Source organism: Rattus rattus, chromosome 2 (assembly GCF_011064425.1).
Source record: "Rattus rattus isolate New Zealand chromosome 2, Rrattus_CSIRO_v1, whole genome shotgun sequence".
NCBI classification, from domain to species: Eukaryota; Metazoa; Chordata; class Mammalia; order Rodentia; family Muridae; genus Rattus; species Rattus rattus.
The window spans coordinates 217,100,581-217,117,732 of NC_046155.1; positions in this window are offsets into that span (position 1 = coordinate 217,100,581).

A 17,152-nucleotide genomic window follows, 5' to 3' on the forward strand; every position below is an offset into this window, starting at 1 on the left:
TGGATTTCAGATGTCACACATAATCATGGAAAAGTCAAATGGGCCTTCATCAATTCTGATGGCAAGACCTTAGTTCTGTTATCTATTAGAGTAAGTAAATGTAGGTCCCTTGACTGGAGCCATGACTGCTAGCATCTGCCTCATTACCTACCCGCAGGATGGTATCTTATCTTGTCTCCTTCCCATAAACTTCCCGTACCTGATTATACCCAATGTCTAAACAGTGTGCTATGTTGAAGAGTTCAGACAAATGAGGTGTGGTGAGCAGAGCCTGGGTTCACCATTGCTTCCCATGTCTGCTTGTGCTTTAAGGCAAATGTCAGTCTAGGCGTTGGACCTAGTCCAGACTCTGTGTCCTGACTCGAATGGCCTCCCACCGTCAAGCCTGTTTCCTAAGGTAAATCATGTAAGACAAGTAAGACGATGGGTGCTTGCAGCCACAACGCCAGTCAGGGGCCTCCACTTGTTCTAATATGAGCTGTTGAAACCAGCAAAGCCAGCACATACTTGGCCTTTTGATGGGGTCAGAAATTTTGGTAACCAGATGACTCCCTGGAGGACCCATGTCTTGATGGGTTTTCGATATCGGGAGCAGAGGTGGGGGAAACGAATCCCTTAAATTTTGGGGGACTTTTTGGTTTTTGTTGTTGGTTTTGAAACAGGGTTTCATGTATCCCAAGACTGCTTACTTTCTTTCATGAAAACACTGAGGCTTTTTGTTTGGTTTGGCAGGGCGAGAGAGAGAGAGAGAGAGAGAGAGAGAGAGAGAGAGAGAGAGAGAGAGAGAGAGAGAGAACTTGACTCTGTCTTCTATAAGATGTGGGGGTGCTCACAGAGACCAGAGGAGAGCATCAGGTCTCCTGGAGCTGTAGTTCCAGACACTTGTGAGCTGTCCAACAGGGGTGATGGAAAATGAACTTGGGTCTTTTGGAAGAGCAGCAAGGGTCCTTAACTGCTGAGCCACCTCTCCAGCCTGAGACCTTTTCGTACTTTGTTCTTACACTCTCTTTTCCCGTCTTTTCTCTTTGCTTCAAATGTCTTTCCAAACTACTTTTCAGTTTCCAGCTTGCGTCTTCTTTTATAATGGTCTCCTCGATGTCATAACTACTGGGACGCTGGGTTCCTGTGTGTGACCAGAGCTTATTATTATTCATCTGATATCAAACATTCTCAATCTCTATGAAAATACTGGAGTGTGCTGAGCAGCTCTGGCCTGTGTGTCAACAGGGTATCATGCACTTGCTGTATCCTGCTCTGTAAAGCTGAGGTAATCATACTCAAGGGGTAACCTTGGCTACCAAAAGGAATATTAAAATCTTCACACAAAATAAGATCTGTACCTGGATAGACAATATTATTACCATGTGTTTCTTTTGAAATACCCAGATCAGTGCTTAGAATGTAATGTCAACACAGTGGTGGGTGGACCAAAAAGGATTCCGAAAGTCTGAGTTCTGAACATGGTTCTACCATCACTCTAGTCTGGTGTCTGAGGTTTGCTCATTTTATTGTAAATTAAAGGGTTTGTCTACAGTCTAGAGCAATGGCTCTCAATTCTGATTATACAATGGAAGACTGAAGGAATTCCAAAATACTAGAACCACCAATATTAGTTGTAAAATTTAATGGGATCACTCTGATGTTCCCAAATATGTATCCATTGTGTTTTGTGTCCATCTACACTTCTCCTCTTACCCTGCCCGGTCCCTATTTTCTAACTTTGAGGACCTTTAAAAATATGTACATGTCTCATGTCCACCTTAAACCAATCTAGATTTTCTTAGAATTCAATTTATTCATAGTTGTTAAACTTCTTTTTTAAATTTTGAAACAACTCCAAACTTATGAGAGGGTTGGGTAAAGAACTTAACAATTTCCTTCCTGAACCATTTAGAGTAAATTGCTAACCTACTGAGCTCGTTCAGTATGATAGCTTGAATTTCCTACAAAGGCATTCTTATCTATCTGTCTGTCTATTTATGTATCTATTTATCATCTCTCATGTAGCCTTCCATCTATCTATCTATCTATCTATCTATCTATCTATCATCTATCTATCTATCATTTATCTAACATCTATCTATCATGTATCTATCATCTATCTATCTATCATCTGTCTGTTTATCTGCTATCTATCTATCATGTATCTATCATTTATCTATCTATCATGTATCTATCCATCATCTATCATCTATTTATCCATCTATCATCTATCTATCATCTATCTGTCTGTCTATCTATCTATCTATCTATCATCTATCTATCTGTCAATCATTTATTTATCATCTATCTATCATCTATCTGTCTGTCTATCTATCTATCTATCTATCTATCTATCTACCTATCATCTATCAATCTATGTATCTATGTAACTACATATCAAAAGCAGATGATAACTTGGATACACTCAATATTCTTTCATAGAATGTTAAGAACAGTGGAGTGGAAACTTCTTGACAAGATGAGAAAGTTGTGCATTCAGTGATCTGCGGTAAGCACATGTTGAGCAGGACAGTGTGGTGCTCGAACACCCGGATATGAACACACAGATACAGTATCATCAGTTCCAAATGAGAGGAGGCTACTCATATGGGTGGAGCTAGCCATATAGGAATGTTTCTACTATGGGCATTACACTTAGCTTCAATATTGATTTTACCCAGAAGGCTATGTTTCTATCCAAAGGTTTCATTTTATTTTATTCACAATACAGTCACAATCTATAAGTTATACAGTTAAGTTATAACCTCTATGTTAACCTAAGAGGGTTATTTTTTTATTGAGACACAACTACATATTATCTTTGAGATACTGCCAATGAAAAATTTAACTGTGACTGAGGGTAATAGGACATGATGTCTCTTAGAAAATTAGTTGACTTTAGGAGGGGTCTCATTACATAGCTCAGACATAATCCTGATTATGGAATGCGCCACTGGCTTAAAGAGGTTCCAAGCCTTATTCACTGACTGTTCCTCCTAGCCTGATGCCTGACTCGGTAGCTACAGCTGTCTCATGCCTGGGACTTATAAAAACCAAGTCAAACCAACCACATCAAATCCAGGCGGTACAATGCAGGAAGAGGAAAACAGAGACCTTCGAATGGCCATGACATCCAGAGACCTGCCCTCCAGTGCATGGCACAGGCAGGCCGTAGACACCCGCTTGCCACTCTACCACGCAGCACAGATAAAGGACGTCTTCCAGGGACCGGCTAACTCGAGTGGCCAGCCTGCAGAAGGAGTTACCACAATGTGTGAGTATGTGGTAGTCAGACAGGAGAGCAAGAGGTGAGCAACTTGATCACTGTGAAGAAACATGGAACTGGAAACTACAGAATGTAGTAGCCTGCCTGAGCTGCCACTGAGGGTCATGTCTGAGTCAGTGGCTACACAGTGGTAGCGGTCGGTCCCTGTGGTTCACATTACCACTAGACATCATCAAGATTTCTCTGGTCAGGGCAGCCACAGAGGACTATGTAGAGGTCCAGGGGCTGTGCGTGTTGGCCCCACCCACCACTGAATGTGCTGGATGTGATGTGAGAGATGAGCGAGCTGGCCCCACCTCTTACTGGAGGCAGCACGTGGGGGCGTGGCCTGTGCCTCGCCCAGGCAACACAATGGAGCTAACCTAGTGGCAGAGCTGCAGGTGAACCGGCACTGAGATCTAGAGTGTGGGAGAGCTGGCCCTCATAGGCTGTAGCACTTGGGATAGTGGACCTCAAATCCTGACTGGGTGACCCAGTGGAGCTGGCTCTGGAGGCGTGCGTGAGGGATGAGTCTTAAGGGAATGAGAGCAGGAGAGATGACCCTGCCGCCTGCCTCGGAGGCATTGGGTGGCCGGGCCAGAGCAGTGCCAGAGAGCTCTCCCTGGTGACTCAGATAAGGGGGAGCAGGCAGGCTGTTCCCAGGTCCAGATCCGGAACCACCCCAAAATCTGTATTATCTGAGAAATGGTTGGAGAGTGTGTAAGGGCTGGTTCTGCTGATCCAAGGCTGAAGGAGGGTACCTGGGATATCTCTCAGGGACATAACATTTTATGTATTAAAAAAGAACTTCTAGCCATGCATTTTAACCAAGGCTGCTCTGCAAAGATAAGACAACATTCTCTTTGAGACTCAAACACCACGACGCATTTTCTACCAGGTTTTTAAATATCCCAGGGAATTATCATTTGAGAGGGTTTTTTTCCCCAACCCATTGGAAAACGGAGGATGCAAAGGAAACAGTTCTGTTTACAATAAATTCTCATTGGTATAAAACCAGTTAAGCAGAGAGTCTTCCCTTGGGCACATCCATAACTGGCCGTAGAGTATCACCCGCAGACTCTAACAGATGCCCGACAGAGGAGTTCCGGGCCCTCACCTCCCTCTAGTCTCTTGTGTTAATGAGGACTCTTGATGCGGTTTAAGGCACACTAGTGAGCAACCCTAAATCAGAGCTTGTCCTGGGGAGGAAAAGTTTACAACGGGTATCAAGGCCAGTTGGTTAGAATTCCAGATGTGGGCCTGCACCCTGCCTCTGACCAGCATCCATTTCCGCGCTCCACAGCTGGTCCATGTAAATGCGCCATATTGCCGCCCATCTGCTCAGAGAGCACACAGTGGCACCTCTCCCTCCGACAGTGGACCGTTTTATTGTATGCCATAAATATTGAAATTCATAGGCATGAAGCAGCAGATTTTTAATGTTACTTAGAGAGACATTTGAGCCACAACCTTTGGCAGAAGCACACAGCGAGAGCATCTCAGTACACCGCGCACCATTTGGTTCAGACTCATGAACAACTTTTCCAGGGATTTCATGGCTCTCCAATCCCAGGTAAAATGGAGTACGGACCCTGAGGGATGGTGTTCAGTGTGAATGTCACCCTGCACACAATGTGCATTCGAGGTACAGACTTCCCAGCCCTGAGCTGTGTTAAACCATATGTTAATGTTTTTATACTCAGAAAAGATTAGACTAGGGACCAATAAAGTTTCAAAACTACAAATAATAAGCTAACCATTGTGAAACACGAGGCGTTCCTTCAGCTGACATTTTCTTTTTTTTTTTTCCAAAAGACTCTGTAATTTTTATTTTCGAAACCACAGGGTTGTATTTTGTTTATCGGGAATGATCTTATCCATATTTTATAAGCTAATAGGCCCGGATGTTGTACCAGAGAGTAAACATCCCCATTAATTGGAAATGAGTGGCATGCGGTCTGGCTAAGAGGCGAGAGGTGAAGCAAATAATCCCAAGCAAACTCTGAAACCAGTCAGACTCAGGGATGAGAGGTCCGCAGGTAACCTGAGCTGTTTGGGCTTTTCAGTGTGATAGCCTTTGTCCTTAATGAACTCTGAGGTAAAGCCGGTTAGGACAAAAAAATGACCCAGAGGCAAAAACACGATTTGACTTTGTGTCAGTTCTTGGAAAACAACGATGAAGCCAGCAACGCCTTCCTAGCAGCTGCCGGGGCGGGGGTGGGGGTGGGGGGTGTTCAGTGGCAGAGGCGAGCTGCCTGTTAGCAGAGTGAGGAGTTAGGAAAGGGCGTCAGGATGCTCCCAAATCGGTGTTTGTTGTCACTTGAGCTGTTAACAAAAATCTGATGTGGAAACTATTAAGGGGAGAAAAGACGCTTCTCTCGCCTAATTGATGTAAAGAACTGAAAATGTTAAAATTCCAAACTGAGTTCCAATTACTCTCCTGGCTCGCACGTCTCTCAAGACTGTGAGCGGTTTTGGCTTTACCTCATTATCGGTTTTTCCAGTTGGGGGGCGAGGGCGGTCTTGGCAATTCTTTTTTTTTTTAAATAACGAGTTGGGTGTTTATTAGTGCGGTTAGAACATTCCAGCAATAAACTGTGTCATTGCCCAAACACTTCCCCCAGTCCCCCGTCAACACAGTTATGTAAGGTGGCAGGTTAATAAATGCGACACACTGAAATCATTTGTACCAGATTACCGTTCCTTCCAAACTCTGACAGATGCTAAGTCCAGCTGGTAAAAAAGTTTATAGGCGAGTTGGATCTGGGGTCTTCACACACTCCACAATGTTGGCTACCAATGCTTGTTTTAATGAGTCACGGATTGCCTGTTTATCTTCTGCTCCCTGCTGTTTCTGCATTTTCTCTTCCAGAACAATCCTAGAAACACATGCTGCTACAGACGCTGGAGAAATGTGTATAGACGTTTGAGCCAAATTATTATAAAGAACTCTTTCTTCTGTGATATTAAAAAAAAGAGGAGGGGGTGAGAATTGCACATTGGTAGCAAATCGTTGTCTCAGATGTTCACTGTGACACACACAATATGGCCTAGCAGAAGAAGTTGGAGACATTTGAAACCTGAACAACGACACGAAATGACACTGTAATTGGCGGGTTTTGTTGTTCATGTTCTGGCTCGGCTAAAACTGCTCTGAACACTTTGTTTAATGATGTTACATTATGACAACACATGGCTTCTATACAGCAAGTCATCATGTTTAACATGCAACTACACAGGAAAAGTCACAGGGCCAAGGAGGCAGAACCAGAAACCACTCTTAGATGGTCCCTCGTCATCGCCATTAGCGACTTAGACATCAAGTCGCTGAAAGCATCCTGTCTCCCTGAATGCTTCCCAGATATTTCCTAAAATTTCCAACCCTCGGGTTTAAGATGATGTCCCCGGGAAAGCCGTTTTCAGGGTGTGGGGAAAGGGGAGACAGGGTTGCCAGCCCCAGGATTTCAAATCACACACAAAAAAGCAAAAATTATGCTTCCGTTGGACTAAAATTCAAAAACATTTTTACTGTGGTGAGAAAACACACTTTCTCTTCCAAAGGTTTGTTAGAAATATGTTTCTCCATCTTCCAAATTTTTCGATTCAGTTTATGAATTGATAACATTTTTATCTTACACAAATATACAAGGATAATGAGGCACAGCCCCTATCTTCATTCATATATACGTATATATGTATACATATACACATACACATACATGTACATAAATATATCTTGGTGGGAGAACTGTTAAAGATTGTGAGGCTTGGAAAAATCTTGTCAATAACATTGGTGAAAGGATTTTTATTGAGATAAATTTAAGAAAGGAAGGTTGCATGAAGGAGTACAAATTACATTTGAGTGTCTGGGACATCCCCAGAGAGAGCCTGTAATGACTCAAAGAACCTGACTGCCTGAGCTTAGAGTTCTTGGTAGAGCATAGCATCTACTGCCTTACACTAGGGCCAATTCCGGGAGCGCTGCATTCATTCAGTGGTTTTGCTGGTGGGGATTTTACTTTTTTTGAGAAGAAAAACTATTGGTGGGATAGGGGAGGAACTGGGGTGGGGTTGGACGGAGACAGATTGGATCAAAATATATCACACGCCTGTGTGAATTCTCAAGCAGTAAAACAAGATAGTTCCCTGTCCAAAAGAAATCAGGAAACCGTATCACAAGGTGCGGCAAGAACCATCTTGGAGGAGATGGCAGGGGAAGTCCAGCCAGCGATGAGTTTTGTGTTTGTCACGTGCTGAACCCGCTTCACTGTTTGAGAGGGATATTTTTCTACACATCACCATGTGTAACAGAGGAACTGGCCATTTGTATTATTCCAAAATACAAAAAAAAAAATTACTTTTAAAATCAGCTGGCATTTTCTTTTATTCGAAGCAATCAAGGATTTAACACAATGTACTATTGCTCCTTTGGAGGACAAATAACAGAACCTGGTTATTGTTTAGGACATAGTTGAGGGGGCTTGGGGACAGAATACAGACTCTTTAGCCAATAGTCAGGGGATCTATCGCATGGTATTGACAGGTAGTAACCACGCACTAAGAAACCAAACTTTTACGATAACAATTAGTGGTTGTTTTTTTATTTTGGGTATTACTTATTTTTGTAATTTAAACCATTTAGCCCTCTCCTTTTCAATTCATTTTTATGTGCGTGTTTTGCCTGCACGTGTATCTGCGCCTCACACGTGAGCCTGGTGTCTGCAGAGGACAGAAGAGGCCATCGGAAGGACTGGGGTTACGGACAGTCGTGAGCCACAGTATAGGCCCTGGGAACTGAACCTGGGTCCTCTGGGACAGTGGCAATTGCTCAGAACTTCTGAGTCATCTCTCTAGCCACTAAGAGATTTTTCTTAACAATTCTCATAAAATATAATGAAATAAAATACGCGGTCGAGACTACGTTAATTGGCTTGGCTTGCTAACTCCACGGTGTATTTCAAAGCATAACATTGTTCTCTCTCTGTGTCTGTCTGTCTGCCTGTCTGTCTCTCTATTTGTGTGTGTGTGTGTTTGTGGTGGGGGGAGTGTTGTCAATTATAAAAAATAGCTTATTTGATCCCAATGTGATCTTCTGAAATATTCTGTTAATCAGGACGGTTCTGTTGTTCTTTCCAGCCTGGCCTGTCCATGTTAAGGAAAAGGATCTCCCCTGCCGGCATTCAGTTGCAGAAGCAGGCGCCTGACTGCTCTTTGATGGCCCCTCCCCCCATGCTGCAGACCACACCGTCCTGTCCTTTGCTATCCCTAGCCGACTTCCTGCTCAGTGGCATCTCTTGGTCCAGTCTCCTAGTAATAACAGCAGGAGACTGGCCTTTGGAAGGTGAAAACTGGAGGTGCCCTTGATTCCCTTCTTGTTTTGATGCCTCTGCCTTAGCCGTGCACCTCTAGACAAGAGGCTGACACTGTCCTAGCTCTCCACAGCCTGCTTCTCTTCTTTGTGTTCTCTTAGCTATGGGGATGGGGACTGCTTCCTGAACCTGCCATGTGCATTGTCCATTGATTGTTCTCTCTCTCTCTCTCTCTCTCTCTCTCTCTCTCTCTCTCTCTCTCTCTCTCTCATGTCTTGGACAATTTCTTAATTTCAGATCCTTTGTCTGACCCAATCCCTGCTAACACCATGACCTTTGCCAGCCTTCGTGTCCCTACATTGGCCTTGCTGTGGCACTCTATGACCACTGGTCCTTGCTTGCTATCCTCACCTGTGACTGAAACCTGGTGAGCTCAGAGGTTGGTTTTGCCATCTGACTCAGAGCCTGGAGGCTCTCTCTGAGTCCTAAGGAATGCCTGGGGTCTGTGTCCTAACCCAGTTGGACCTACAGAGCTCATTCCCTTCTGCCTTAAGAGTTCTACCCCATTTGTCTCCTGCTTCTACAGCATGTGCCTCAAGAAAAGAGGTTGGAATCCCCATGTTTCCCCATTGACTCCCATTTCCTGTAGCCTAAACATCCCAGATCATTTCTTAAGATATAGGTTTATTTACACTTTTTTATATATTTTATTAATTCCAAAGATAACATTTGGGGCTATGCTTTTATTTTATAGTCTATGAATTTTGACAAGTGTAAAGCAGTGAGAGTCTACAAGTACAGTTCCATTTGAAAAAGATAATTCATCAACTGGCTGCGTTTTATGTTCTTTTTGTTTCCCCACTCCCTCTCTCTGACCTCATGCAAACCATTGGTTTTGTTACTGCCACTACACTCTCAATTTTCTCCAGACTATTACATAGTTGGAATTTCAGGATATGTGGCCTTTCCGGGCCAGCTTTTGTTCAGTTGTCATCATGTGTTTGAAGTCTGTCCATGTCTGCTTCTGCTTTGATAGCTCATTCATTTTTTATGATGGAATAACATTCAGTTGTACTGATATATTGCGGTTTATCTTGGTTTTTGTCAATTATCAAAAAGCAGTGCCTCCAAACCACGCATGCACACAGGGCTTATTAGCATAGTGAAGCTCATGACGATGAAGAAAATCAGCTAGGTTTTAGCTTGCTTCTTACGGCTTCCAAACGTCGATAACACAGAGTGTGAGAAAACTTGATGATGATCTTATGGTAGATATTGAGAGGTAGGAACATTGAATGTGAACCAACTCACCTACACTTTACTGACGTTAGATTTAAAGGACTCTCGTGTGCCTGAGAAAATACTGTTGGAACCTTCAACACCTTCCCAATATCCTTTGCATAAGAAAATACTTTTTATGCCCCATCTTGCAGGGCAACCTTAAGAGCACTGGCTCCCTCACTGTCTCTAAGGGGCTTCTTCCTACCTTTGTCATCCAGATTCAACTCTGAAGGTAGATAAAGGATCTCCATAGAGCCTCCTTCCTGTGTCGGATACCGTTACCTTGCAGTTCCCCTGAATATACTTTTGCTTGTCATTTCTACCATTTTTACAGAATTTAATTACTTGCCCACATGAGGCCTTTATAGCAGGGACAAGGACCTTTAGAATCTTTGGCCTTAAAAGCAGACATGGATGAGATGACTCAGGGAGTAGACATCTGCAGCCAAGCATGATAACCAGAGTTTGATCCCGAGGCCCTCGTGGTAGAAGAAGACCAATGTCCCCAAGTTGTCCTCCAATCAACAGGGAAAGCATTTGCTTCTCCACAAAATGCCGTGTTGTTAACCCATGGTTTTGCGTGGGTCGGGTGTATGAAATGCATTTGACTTACAGTATCTTCCATTAGCGATGTATTTGTTGGGAATGCCACCATGCACTGTAAGTCAAGGGACATCTCTATTTCCAGTTGTTTTGTTTTGTTTTAAGAAGAAAATCAGCGGAGACAAGACAGTCACAAGCATAGCAAGGCAGTGGCAGAGATGGAGTCTACACCGAGAACTGACTGGTCACATTAGTCACGCTGGTTCTTCTTGATTTACCTTAGAAGTTCTCGGTGATGTGTGGACCCCACAGCAAGGTGGGGAGTCTATACAGGCACTTTAGCCAGGAAAGCCTAAGACTGAAGACATCTGGAGCATCGCACAATGGAAGCCAGGAGTCGATCTCCCCAGAGATGCTCCTTCAGAGACCAGAGATTTGAACCCTATCACTGGCTAAGTGTCATTGGTTATAGGTCTTTCAGAGCGACATCATCCTCCACCCTAGGATACTCACGGTGCTCGTCATTGGTTTCTGTCTTCTCGCAGTGTGGCTACATGAGTATGGCCAAGCTGCTCCTTTACACAAGGAAGAAGGAAGTGCTGTGTGGTGCTCTGTACATAAAGGATACGCTATCAACGTGTGAGCAGAGGTGCCCAGTAAAGACAGAACTTGATTATTTGTTTCCCCTTTCTGCTTTACTCTCTGGTAAATGTCAGACGAAACCGTGTGCCTCGATGTCTATGTGAGGAAGAATAGCATGCAATGAATGGTAAAGGCTTTGAAGTCAAGCAGACTGAGGTAGGTCTAAGGTCTATGGGAGTAGAGCAGAACCTTTTATATTACATATTTTAAGTTAAAATATAATTACATCACTTTCCTCTTTCCTCTCCCCAGTCCCCATGCTACCTAACATATCCTCTAAAAATGGCAACCTCTTTTTCTTTTATTATTATTGTTACATATATTTTCCAAATTGGTTACCTCATGCAAAGCTCTAAATTCATATACACAAAAATGACAAAAACAGGCCCAGAAGATTGTATTTATATATTTGTATATACATACTTGCACATATGTACACAGAGAGAGAGAGAGACAGAGAGAGACAGAGAGAGAGACAGAGAGAGAGAGAGAGACAGAGAGAGAGACAGAAAGAGACAGAGACAGAGAGAGACAGAGAGACAGAGAGAGAGAGAGAGAGAGAGAGAGAGAGAGAGAGAGAGAGAGAGAGAGAGCACATGATTCTTACAACTCACATAGAACTCAACTGCTAACAGTTCCCATGAATTCCATTCTCTCACTAACCTTCTCTCACTGGTTTGGAAACGAAGGCATATGCTTAAGGTTACACTGCAAGAGGTGGAGGAGTGGACCTGAGAGCCTATGCAGCATAGATAACACAACTTCTTCCTTCTTCACAAATAATAAGACAACCTGTAATCAGTAAACTCCTCTCACAGATACCTGGCAACGACGGGTCTTCCTCACCTCTCTCCTGACCAACAAAATGATCCATTTCTGTGCGTTGCTTGTTTGAGGAACAAGTTGGGAGTTAGGTATATATGGATCATCAAAAGAAAGCCTTTAAGGCCTCTCCACATAAATATGGGTGTAACAGTGAACCACCCTGTTGATAGATAGATAGATAGACAGTAATGGCTTAGTCATTGCTCCTTCTGTGTTGAACTGTTTCTCCAGTTTCTTTTGCCTTATTAAAAAAAAAAAAACCCAGCATCTGGTTTCTACAAGAGGATACACATGGTTCTCATTGTCATTAGTTCCAGAATAGCATTGGTGATAAAAAACACCATGCTATTTGGCAATAAACAATGAATCGTTTAAAAAAATCATAAAAAAATTTCACAGTTTCAAAATTTCACAGTTTCAAAACACCCATTTCTACCCTTGATCTAATGTGTTGGGTTTAAAATAAGAGAACAAAGGGAAAGCATTTTCAACGATCTTGCAATTATCTATAGAAGATTTTACAGTTTTCTTTTTGCTTTGGCTTGGAGAAATGTGAGAACATCACCATGCTATGTTTGTTAGCTTTGAAGGATAATACGTGTCACACATTGTTTAAATGACATTTCGCAGGACAAGAAGACCCATTATTCTTACTATGTGTTTGGCTGAGAGAAATGTGTTCTAAATGCTACAAAGTGTTAATCTGGAAGCTGTTTTTGTTTGTTTGTTTTTAACAACTTTTCTTATAAAAAATTTATTTTATACTGGAGACTGCCAATGGCTGTCTTCTTCTTCTTCTTCCTCCTCTTCTTCTTCTTCTTCTTCTTCTTCTTCTTCTTCTTCTTCTTCTTCTTCTTCTTCTTCTTCTTCTTCTTCTTCTTCTTCTTTAAATTTAGCTGTTTAGCAGTATGCGAACAGCGGGAAGAAAACATACATTCAAAATGTTGTAAGCTTCAGGACTTGGTAAGAGAGAATAAGTTTAGCTTCTGACCATGAAATCTTATTCTGTGGCTGCCTTCTTAATGGCATCTCTTAAGGTCAGTGGCTTTGAATTCTCCCAATTGTATGGGGTCACTCCGGCAGCATTGACCAAGTAGAAAATATTCAGGCAGAAAGCACAATGGTTGAAGTCATCCTCCAAGTGTCCTACTTTCTATATCGTGCAATTGACTCCGAGGCTCCCCACTAGGATGTCACTGTTTGACCAGTTTGCTTTAAAACAGCTTAATTAGCTGAAAGAAAAGCTGTGTCTGAGCATGTTTGTGAGAAAAACATAAAAAGCCCTTTCCTTTCAGAGAGCCCATGCTCTTACTTGTTGGAAAATTTTGGTGCTGAAGCAAGACAGCATTCCTTTCGTACACAGTCAGGTCCTTGACAACAAATTCTTCTGGGATTGGGAAATAACTGGTTGGCAGTCATCTCCGTGTAGACAATTTGGTTCATGTTTTATAGATTAGAATCTAGGTTGTGACCATACACCGTGACCTATAACACAATTAGGTGGCTTCTTACCAAAGGTTAGACTGTAGTTATTCTACTAGCAAACGCCCAATAATGATACTGCAAAAGACTGTGCAGACTTTTTTAAAGTCAAAATCCAACTAAATCTTGAAGCAACGTCAATCTTGTCAAATAATGTTAGTTCTAAAATTAAATAAATCTTGTACTACCTGGTTTATTTGCTTTGTGTTAAACAATTTTAAGTCCCATTTAAGAACATCTAACATTAAAAAAATGAATAAACATCTTTACTATCATACCTAAAAATATTTCTGATTCAGCATGTCCCTCCTACACATATATTTATCTATCATACACTCTCTATGAATTTGGAACTCCCCTAAAATATGGAGTGTATATTTAGCACCCAGCCTACTTTTAATGCAGTAGCAAATTCATTACTTAGCTCTTTCTTGGGGGGGGGACGTCTTTTGTGTTTAACTTTATTTTTAAAAAACATGGGCAACCTTTGATTTTGTAAAGCTATATTTGACAAACAGACAAGAAACCATTATCATGTTGGTGGGCATGACGAAGCCATTCATGGAAAATCTGAACCTTATGTTCTACAGGCAAGCCAAGGAACTGTTAGCAGAGGTGGCTATCTTTTTCCCCATGGTATGTGAGAAAGCTCCGTGGATTTGTTCCTTCCTTATGTAGATGAAGAAAGTCTCCCTGCTTTGAACAACATTCACAAAATACTTCTCTGATGATTAATCTTGACCATCAACTTGTTGAAATTTAGAGTCATCCAAGGGATCAAACTTGAAGGTGTGTCAGTGAAGACTGTTCCAAAGAAGTATAATTAAGGGACGAGAGACCCATGTCCCATGGACTGGGTCGGGTTCCGGCTGAACAAAGGGAGAAAGCAAATGGAATGACGTCATTCATTCTCCTCTGGTTCTTGAAGCAATGTGGCCAACCTCTTCATGCTTCTTTTGCTAAACCTTCTCTGTCATGACCAACCTCATGCTCTGAACCATGAACCAAAATAAACCTGGAAGCTTTGATTTCTCAAGTCCTTCCTTTGATTGTCACGTATTAGGTGCTGGCAACAACAAAAGTAACTGTACTGAAAACTGGTACCAAGACCGGAGTCATTTCTGTGTTGAACCTTATCATGGGATTAGAGGTATCAGAGACTAATTTATGGTAAGAATTTGAATCTGTAAGTGAAACAATCCCCATAGTGTTGTAAGCAGAGCTTAATGGTCGTTCTAGTGGGAATGCTAATGCCAATAGAAGGAAGGACAATAAACATTGTATTCACATGGTCTAAGAGAGGAACAAAAATTCTTTGAGTATCTGGGCTTGAGGTTGTTCCTGTTATGACAGAAAGGTCTAGCTGCTTTCTTCTCATGTTCTAAAGACTTGAGGTGAGGATCAAACCAAAGACTATAAGCTAAGTTTTTTTTTTTTTGTCAGAAGAAATCTCAAGGCAGCGTATAACACTCAAGATATTGAGTCTAGCTATTGCCTCTTGCTCTCAGGTATTTCTGCAATGAGTGCACAGTTAATGTGCAGTCGAGAGATGGCTCAGTGGTTAAGAGCACTGACTGCTCTTCCAGAGGTCCTGAGTTCAATTCCCAGCAACCACATGGTGGCTCACAACCATCTGTAATGACATCTGACGCCCTCTTCTGGTGTGTCTGAAGATAGCTACAGTGTACTCATATATAATAAGTAAATAAATCTTTTTTTAAAAAAAGTTGCACACAAAACAGGAGAAAGCAACCACAACTGTCAAAGGGATTAGAACAACTAAAGAGGAATGTCTTACTCACTCTTCTTGGGGACCACAGGAAATGTACCCTGAGGGCCGGAACCGCCATCAAAGGTGCAGTGGATGAAAACATAATTCATTTGAAAGGAGAGAGCTTGAAATGAGAACGCTGGGTGAGAATGGTGACTTTAAAAACGATGAGTAGAAAGTGGCTTCCCAGGTTTAGCTGCCAAGATGTGCAGAAGTCACTACAGCTATGGCAGAAGGGGATGGTGCTATATTTTAAGCTAGGAAGCAAGTATATGGCACCTGCTCTTGCAGACCAGGAAAACTTAAGGGTTATGGATTCATGGAACATTCCAGAAAGCTGCTGGGGCCAAACAATGTGTGGCAGGTTGGGATTTCTTTCAATAAGGCCCCGAAAGACCATTGGATGGAGCTGTGAAGGTAAAGACTAAATCTCAATGAAGACCACATGATATTGGAGATGCTAGGACTGTGGGATTCACACCAAAGTAACCTGAAGACATGGGGTGGGACCACCCAAGAGAGGCTACATCTGGTACAGACAAAAGAGCTGGAGGGGTAGGAACACTCAGTCAATTTCATTATGACCCCCCCCCAGATGCTGAATATGGAACTGTGAGGCTTTGTGTTAGCAGTGGTAGGTTTCAGTCCTGCGTTGATCTAGTGTTTCCCTGCTGTACCTCCACTCCTCTGTTTTAGAAAGAGAATGCCCATACTATGCTGCTGTATGTTGGAGGTATGAAAAGAATTTGTTCAGAGAAACATTTCACAGGGACTCACAGAATGCCTTGAATCTATGGAGAGACTTTGGTCTCTTCATTTGATTTTTGAAGTTTATTTTATTCATTCTTTGGTAATTTCATACATAAAGTGTATTTTGGTTATACCCATCCCCAAGTCCCTTCTTCCAATTCATCTCAGACCCTCCACACCCTGCCCTACTCCCAACTTCATGTCCTCTCTTTATTTTAAGAAAATAACCCACCAAGTCAAGTCGGTGCTGCCTAGGCTTATTTGAGTGTGGGGCCATTTCATGGAGCATGGGCAACCTACCACAGACATATCCCAGAAGAAAACCACACTCTCCCTACTTCCATAGCCTTGAGTAACAATAATCCCTCAGTTATGAGTGGATTTTATGTGCCCCTTCCTTAATCTGTTTGTCTGCCTTGCGTGTATACAGGTCTTGTTCATGTAACTGTAGCCGCTGTGGCTTCATGAGTTTAGTGGCCCCATCACCACTAGAGGACATTTTCCCCCAATGGAGTCTTGGCAAATTTTGACTTCTACAATCTGTCTGCTTCCTCTTTCATGGTATCTCCTGACTCTGAAGGGGAATGGGTGTGGTCTAAACATCCCATTTGGGGTTGGTAACTCAGCATTTACTTATTCTCTGTACTTTGTTCAACTGTGAGTCTCTATATTAATGACCACCCTTTGAGAAAAGAGCTGCGCTGGCCTAGGGCTATGAAGATCAGTATTTGGAAATCAGGTTGGCAATAAGTACATTTATTAAAATGATAGCATCAAGTTCTCTCCTAGGTCCTGGGACCACTCTGGCCACTGGTTATTAGCCAGACTTACAGTAGAGCTTTAAAAAACAATGCCAAATCTATTAAGACCCCGAAGAGTCTTACTCGGAAACTAAATGCATTTTTGAGTTATGTGATGTCGTTGATTCTCTGAGGACCGGTGGTGGGGATGCTCTGACTGAAGGGTGATGTGCTTGGGTGACGGGATGAGAAGGGAGGACTTTGGTTAGTTTTGATCAGCAGCAGCACAAGGTGAGAATCACTTACGAGAGAAACTTCCAAGCATTTCTGTGAAAGATTTTTCCAAAGAGATGTAGCTGAGGATGGAAAATCCACCTTGCTTATGGGAAGTATCATCTTTGTAGAGTTTTCAGACTGAAGAAAGGGGGTAATGCAATGACTCGAGAGCTTTCCTCCCGCCCTCCTCCCTTGCCTTCCCTCTCTATCTTTCTCTCCTCTCCTCTTCCTCCTTCTCCTGTCCCTCCCTCTCCTCTCCCTTAACCCTCCCTCCTCCCTTTCTTCC